This window comes from Chelonia mydas, chromosome 8 (assembly GCF_015237465.2).
Source record: "Chelonia mydas isolate rCheMyd1 chromosome 8, rCheMyd1.pri.v2, whole genome shotgun sequence".
In the NCBI taxonomy this organism is placed as follows: Eukaryota; Metazoa; Chordata; order Testudines; family Cheloniidae; genus Chelonia; species Chelonia mydas.
The window spans coordinates 45160039-45167332 of NC_057854.1; the positions used below are offsets into that span (position 1 = coordinate 45160039).

Below are 7294 nucleotides of genomic sequence, written 5' to 3' on the forward strand. Positions count from 1 at the left end.
GAGAAAAGTGGGAGTCTTACAAAGGGGTTAGATTTATTAGGAACTGGGGAAACTTTTGCGAAAGAGGGAGCCTATATTGGAAGGGTGGGCTCCACCTAAACCAAAATGGAACCAGATTGCTGGCGCTTAAAATGCTTATAAACCAATGCTAGAAGTTTAAATAATAAGATGGGTAAACTAGAGTAGCTCATATTAAATGAGGATATTGATATAATAGGCTCACAGAAACTTGGTGGAATGAGGATAATCAATGGGACACAGTAATATCAGGGTACAAAATATATCGGAAGGACAGAACAGGTCGTGCTGGTGGGGGAGTGGCACTGTATGTGAAAGAAAGCGTAGAATCAAATGAAGTAAAAATTTTAAATGAACCAAACTGTACTATAGAATCTCCATGGATAGTAATTCCATGCTCGAATAATAAGATATAGCAGTAGGGATCTATTACCGATCATCTGACCAGGATAGTGATAGTGACTGTGAAATGCTCAGGGAGATTAGAGAGGCTATTAAAATAAAAAACTCAATAATAATGGGGGATTTCAACTATCTCCATATTAACTGGATACATATCACCTCAGGACGGGATGCAGAGATAAAGTTTCTTGACACCTTAAATGACTGCTTCTTGGAGCAGCTAGTCCTGGAACCCACAAGAGGAGAGGCAATTCTTGATTTATATTATAAAATAATAGCAAACATTTTTTTAAGTACATCAGAAGCAGGAAGCCTGCTAAACAACCAGTGGGGCCACTAGACGATCAAGATGCTAAAGGAGCATTCAAGGATGTTAAGGCCATTGTGGAGAAACTAAATTAATTCTTTGCATTGGTCTTCACGGTTGAGGATGTGAGAGAGATTTCCAAACCTGAGCCATTCTTTTTAGGTGACAAATCTGAGGAACTGTCCCAGATTGAGGTGTCATTAGAGGAGGTTTTTGAACAAATTGATAAACTAAACAGTAATAAGTCACCAGGACCAGATGGTGTTCACCCAAGAGTTCTGAAGGAACTCAAATGTGAAATTGCAGGACTACTAACTGTAGTATGTAACCTATCATTTAAATCAGCTTCTGTACCAAATGACTGGAGGATAGCTAATGTGACACCAATTTTTAAAAAGGGTGTGAGGCTGGCAATTACAGACCAGAAAGCCTGACTTCAGTACTGGGCAAACTGTTTGAAACTATAGTAAAGAACAAAATTGTCTGACACATAGATGAACATAATTTATTGGGGAAGAGTCAACATGGTTTTGTAAATGGAAATCATGCCTCACCAATCTAATATAATTCTTTGAGGGGGTGAACAAGCATGTGGACAAGGGGGATCCAGTGGATATAGTGTATTTAGATTTTCAGAAAGCCTTTGACAAGGTCACTCACCAAAGGTTATTAAGCAAAGTAAGCGGTCATGAGATAAGAGGGAAGGTCCTCTCCTGGATTGGTAACTGTTAAAAGATAGGAAACAAAGGGTAGGAATAAATGGTGAGTTTTCAGAATGGAGAGAGGTAAATAGTGGTGTCCCCCAGCAGTCTGTACTGGGCCAAGTCCTATTCAACATATTCATAAATGATCTGGAAAAAGGGGTAAACAGTAAGGTAGCAAAATTTGCAGATGATACAAAACTACTCAGGATAGTTAAGTCCCAGGCAGATTGTGAAGAGCTACAAAAGCATCTCTCAAAACTGAGTGACTGGGCAACAAAATGGCATATGAAATTCAGTGTTAATAAATGCAAAGTAATGCTCATTGGAAAACATAAACCCAACTATACATATAAAATGATGGGGTCTAAATTAGCTGTTATCACTCAAGAGAGAGATCTTGGAGTCATTGTGGATAGTTCTCTGAAAACATCCACTCTATTTACAGCAGCTGTCAAAAAAGCAAACAGAATGTTGGGAATCATTAAGAAAGGTACAGATAAAAAGACAGAAAATATCATATTGTCTCTATATAAATCCATGGTACGCCCACATCTTGAATACTGCATGCAGATGTGATGCCCCATATCAAAAAAAAAAATATTGAATGGGAAAAGATTCAGAAAAGGGCAACAAAAATGATTAGGTATGGAACGGCTTCTGTATGAGGAGAGATTAATAAGACTGAGACTTTTCAGCTTTGAAAAAGACAACTAAGGGCGGATATGATAGAGGTCTATAAAATCATGACTGGTGTGGAGAAAGTAAATAAGGAAGTGTTATTTACTCCTTCTCATAACACAAGAACTACCGGTCACCAAATGAAATTAATAGGCAGCAGGTTTAAAACTAACAGAAGGAAGTATTTTTTCACATAACGTGCAGTCAACCTGTGGAACTCCTTGCCAGAAGATGTTGTGAAGGTCAAGACTATAACAGGGTTCAAAAAAGAACGAGATAAGTTCATGGAGGATAGGTCCATCAATGGCTATTAGCCAGGATGGGCAGGGATGGTGTCCCTAGCCTCTGTTTGCCAGAAGCTGGGAATGGGCGACTTGATGATTACCTGTTCTGTTCATTCCCTCTGGGCACCTGGCACTGGCCACTGTTGGAAGACAGGATACTGGGCTAGATGGACCTTTGGTCTGACCCAGTATGGCCGTTCTTATGTAATCTATTCAGTTTTTATCAGAAATAAGATTGAGAAGTGAATTGATCAGGGTGTATAAGTGCCGTTACACAGAGAAAATGCAGGCACCAAAGGGCTTTTTAATTTAGCAGAGAAAGGAAGAACCAGAACCAAAGCCTGGAAGTTAAAACCAGACAAATTCAAATTGGAAATAAGGAACAAATATTTAGCAGTGATGGTGATTGGAACAAACTACTAAGGGAAGTGATGATTCTCCAGCTCCTGAAGTCTTCAGATCGAGACACAGACACTGACTTTTTGGTTTCAGGGACTGCTCGACGCCCACTTTGTCCTGGGCCCCACCCCCTCTCCACTCCTTCCCTCAAGCTCCCGCTTCTTCCCATCCTCGCTCCGCCCCGCCTCTTCCCAACTCTCCTCCCCTCCCAGTGCCTCCTGCACACCATGGAACAGCTGATCGTGGTGGGCAGGAGGCGCTTGTTGGCGGGGCTGCCAGTGGGCGGGAGGCGCTGGGGGAGGGAAAGGTGCTGAACTGCGGGGCTGCTGGTGGGTGCTCAGCACCCACCATTTTTTTCCCATGGGTGCTCCAGCCCCAGAGTGCCCATGGAGTCGGTGCCTATCGATCAAGACTGGAGCCTTTCTGGAAAATGTACTTGAGTCAGATACAAGTTAGTGGGCTCAGTACAGGTGTTACTGGATGAAATTATCTGGCATGTTATACAGGTCACAGTAGAACAGGGGTGGGCAAACTACGGCCCATGGGTCGGATCTGGGCCGCGAGCCATTTTAAGCCAAGCCTGCGAGCTGCACCACGTGGCTCGGCCCAGCTCCGGCTGGGGCCTGGACCAGCGGCTCGGCCTTGTTGCGGCGCTCTGGCCGGGGGCCGCACCATGCACTCGGCCCTGCTCTGGCCAGGGCACTGGGTCAGGGGCTGCACCAGCGGCTTTGCCTAGCTCCAGCCGGGGCGTTGGGTTGGGGGCTGCACCACGTGGCTCCCGGAAGCCGCGGCATGGCCCCACTCCAGCTCCTACGCACTCCAATGGGAGCTGCAGGGGCGGTGCCTGTGGATGGGGCAGCGTGGAGAACCACCTGGCTATGCCTCCACGTAGGAGCCGGAGAAGGGACATGCCACTACTTCTGGGAGCTGCTTGAGGTAAGCGCCACTTGGAGCCTGCACCCCCTGAGCCTCTCCCCATGCCCCAACCCCCTGCCCCAGCCCTGATCCCCTTCCCGCTCTACAAACCCCTCGATTCCAGCACCCTCCTACACCCCAAACTTCTCATCCCCAGCTGCTCCCCAGAGCCCACACCCCCAGCCGGAACCTGCACCACTTCCCCAGCCCTGATCCCTCTCCTGACCTCTGAATCCCTTGACCCCAGCCCAGAGCACCCTCCTACACCCCAAACTCCTCATCCCCAGCCCAAAGCCCGTACCCCCTCCCGCACCCCAACCCCAATTATGTGAGCATTCATGGCCCACCATACAATTTCTATTCCCCGATGTGGCCCTCGGGCCAAAAAGTTTGCCCACCCCTGCACTCGAATGATCGCTTCTGGCCTTAAAATCTTTTGAGTCTATTAATATGGACTGGGGTTTCACTGATAAAAGCCTGAAAATCCAGATCTTCAAAGGTATTTAGGCACCTAATTCCCCTTGATTTCAATGGGAGTCAAGCACCTAAATACCTTTGAGGATCTGGGCCTAGAGAAAGTAGCATAACGGGGCATTTCAACACCCACTTAATGTAAACAACTGCTTTTTTCTTTTTCTTCATGCTGTGAAGTGCAAACTTAGGCTTGGTCTACACTACATACTTACTTTGATATAACTAAGTCACTCAGGGCTGTGAAAAATCCACAGCCTTGAGCAACATAGTTATACCGATCTTAACCCCCTGGGTAGACAGAGCTTCGTCAGTGGAAGAGCTTCTCCCGCTGACATAGCTACTGCCTTTCCTGGAGGTGGAGTTATTAAGCCAATGGGAGAGCTCTCTCCTGTCAATTTAGAGCATCTTCACCAGACGTGCTACCTGCCCTCACTGTGGTCTGTTTTCTCTTGCTTTGCTTGGTGATGCTACATCCATTAGGGTCACAAGGAAGTTGGTAGTGTTTAATTCTGCTGTTGGACATGCATGCACACCCCCACCTTCTATTAATTTCCATGCAAGTTCTATATGTATCCACGGCCAGAATCTGCCTCTTAGCACCCCTTATTTTTTTTAAACCATATGGTGCACGTGGTTGTGTAAACATTTTTAGCCTCATTTAAAACCACTGAAAGTAATAAGAAGAATCCCATTGCTCCTCTGATTTAGCCTTTTAATGTTTTCGTCTCAAAGGCACAAAAAATAAACATTAAAAACATGAATTCTCCACTTGGAATGAAAACTCAGCCAGTTAGTCCTCCTCAGTGTAAGCAGGCAAGAGAAACAAATTTCTTCCTCTATGTCAAAGTTCATCCCCCAATTAATTTGGAGAGGTAAAACGGCAGATTCCATTTGTAGCTGCAACAACAAAAGTCTTGACAATTCTGTTACTATAGGTAGAAAACATAGCGTGACTTCATATTCAGCTTGTTCAAATCCAATTAATTTTCCTGTTAATAACACTGTCAGGCATCATAAATGGGATGTCTGGCTGCAAGGAAAATAAAAACGTTGAAACATTGGCCCCACAGTATGCCAACATTTTTATGGCTGACTTAGCTCCTCAGCTCTCGTCCCCTAGTGCCCCTCCTCTACTTACGCTACATTGATGACATCTTCATCATATTGACCCACGTGAAGGAGGCCATTGAAGAATTCCACCTGGATTTTAACAATTTCCACCCCACCATCAACCTCAGCCTGGACCAGGCCACACAAGAGATCCACTTCCTGGACACTACAATGCAAATAAGTGATGGTCACAAAAACACCACCCTATACTGGAAACCTACTGACCATTATACTTACCTACGTGCCTCCAGCTTCCATCCAGGACAGATCACACGATCCATTGACTACAGCCAAGCTCTAAGATACAACCGCATTTGCTTTAATCCCTCAGACAGAGACAAACAACTACAAGTTCTCTATCAAGCATTCTTAAAACTATAATGACAAGTTTCAGAGTAACAACCGTGTTAGTCTGTATTCGCAAAAAGAAAAGGAGTACTTGTGGCACCTTAGAGACTAACCAATTTATTTGAGCATAAGCTTTCGTGAGCTACAGTATGCATCCGATGAAGTGAGCTGTAGCTCACGAAAGCTTATGCTCAAATAAATTGGTTAGTCTCTAAGGTGCCACAAGTACTCCTTTTCTTTTTGTAAAACTATAATATCCACCTGGGGAAGTGAGGAAACAGACTGACAGAGCGAGACGGGCACCCAGAAGTCACCTACTATAGGACAGGCCCAACAAGGAAAACAACAAAACACCACTGGCCATCACGTACAGCCCCCAGCTAAAATATGTCCAGCACACCATCAACGATCTACAACCTATCCTGGAAAATGATCCCCCACTCTCACAGGCCTTGGGAGGCTGGCCAATCCTCGCTTACAGACAGCCCCCGAACCTGAAGCAAATACTCACCAGCAACTACACACCACACCACAGAAATACTAACCCAGGAACCAATCCCTGTAACAAATCCTGTTGCCTTCTCTGCCCCCATATCTACACCAGCCACCCCATCAGGGGCTCATTCACCTGCACATCTGATATATGCCATCATGTGCCAGCAATGCCCCTCTGCCACGTACACTGGCCAAACCGGACAGTCTTTATGTAAAAGGATAAATGGACACAAATCAGACATCAAGAATTCAAAAGCCAGTAGGAGAACACTTCAATCTCCCTGGACACTCAATAACAGATTTAAAAGTAGCCATTCTTCAACAAAAAAAACCTTCACAAACAGACTTCAAAGAGAAACTGCAGAGCTACAATTCATTTGCAAACTTAATACCATAAGTTTGGGCTTAAATAGGGACTGGGAATGGCTGACTCACTACAAAAGCAATTTTCCCTCTCTTTGTACTGATGCCTCCTTATCAGTTATTGGGAGTGGACCACATCCACGCTGACTGAATTGGCCCTGTCAACATTGGTTCTCCACTTGTAAGGTAACTCCTTTCTCTTCATGTGCCAATATATATTTATGCCTGTATCTATAATTTTCACTCCATGCATCTGAAGAAGTGGGTTTTTTGCCCACGAAAGCTTATGCCCAAATAAATCTGTTAGTCTTTAAGGTGCCACCGGACTCCTCGTTGTTTTTGTGGATACAGACTAACTCAGCTACCCCTCTGATACTTAAAAACATCGAATCATCAGAACTACTGATATAGAAAAATGTAGCTCTTATTATCTGTGATGTTACTTGACAAATTCCACATACATAATATGTGTTCACACAAACCAACTGCAGAATGACTAACTTTTATTCAAAGCCCGAGCTGTAGGACACAAGTCTCAGACCTTCTCTGGCTTTGCTGTAGTAGGATATGAGACATTTGTACCCTTCAGGATTGTAGCTAATTGCTTACAGAGCAATTTAGGGTTCCAACAGAGGGACTGCTTTCTCCGGTGTCAAACGTTAAGTTGCGCGAGGTAAAGCAACTCAACTTCTATATTATCCTGTAAGAAAGACTGCTTAGTGGCAGGGGCCTCTCTTTGGCCTGTACTGATGGGTCCACATAGGGTAAAAGCTAAGGCCTCAAGCTTGCAAACTTTT

The 7294-nt window shown here is 44.7% G+C and overlaps 1 long non-coding RNA gene across 1 annotated transcript; it reads right to left on the reverse strand.

The window, feature by feature from the left end:
* Positions 1-4876: 4876 nt before the first annotated feature.
* Positions 4877-5483, reverse strand: LOC119566907. The gene is made up of 2 exons (XR_005226408.1): positions 5320-5483; positions 4877-5211 (listed from the first exon to the last, which is right to left on the reverse strand). It is a non-coding gene; the product is annotated as an uncharacterized LOC119566907 (long non-coding RNA).
* Between the last annotated feature and the right edge of the window lie 1811 nt (positions 5484-7294).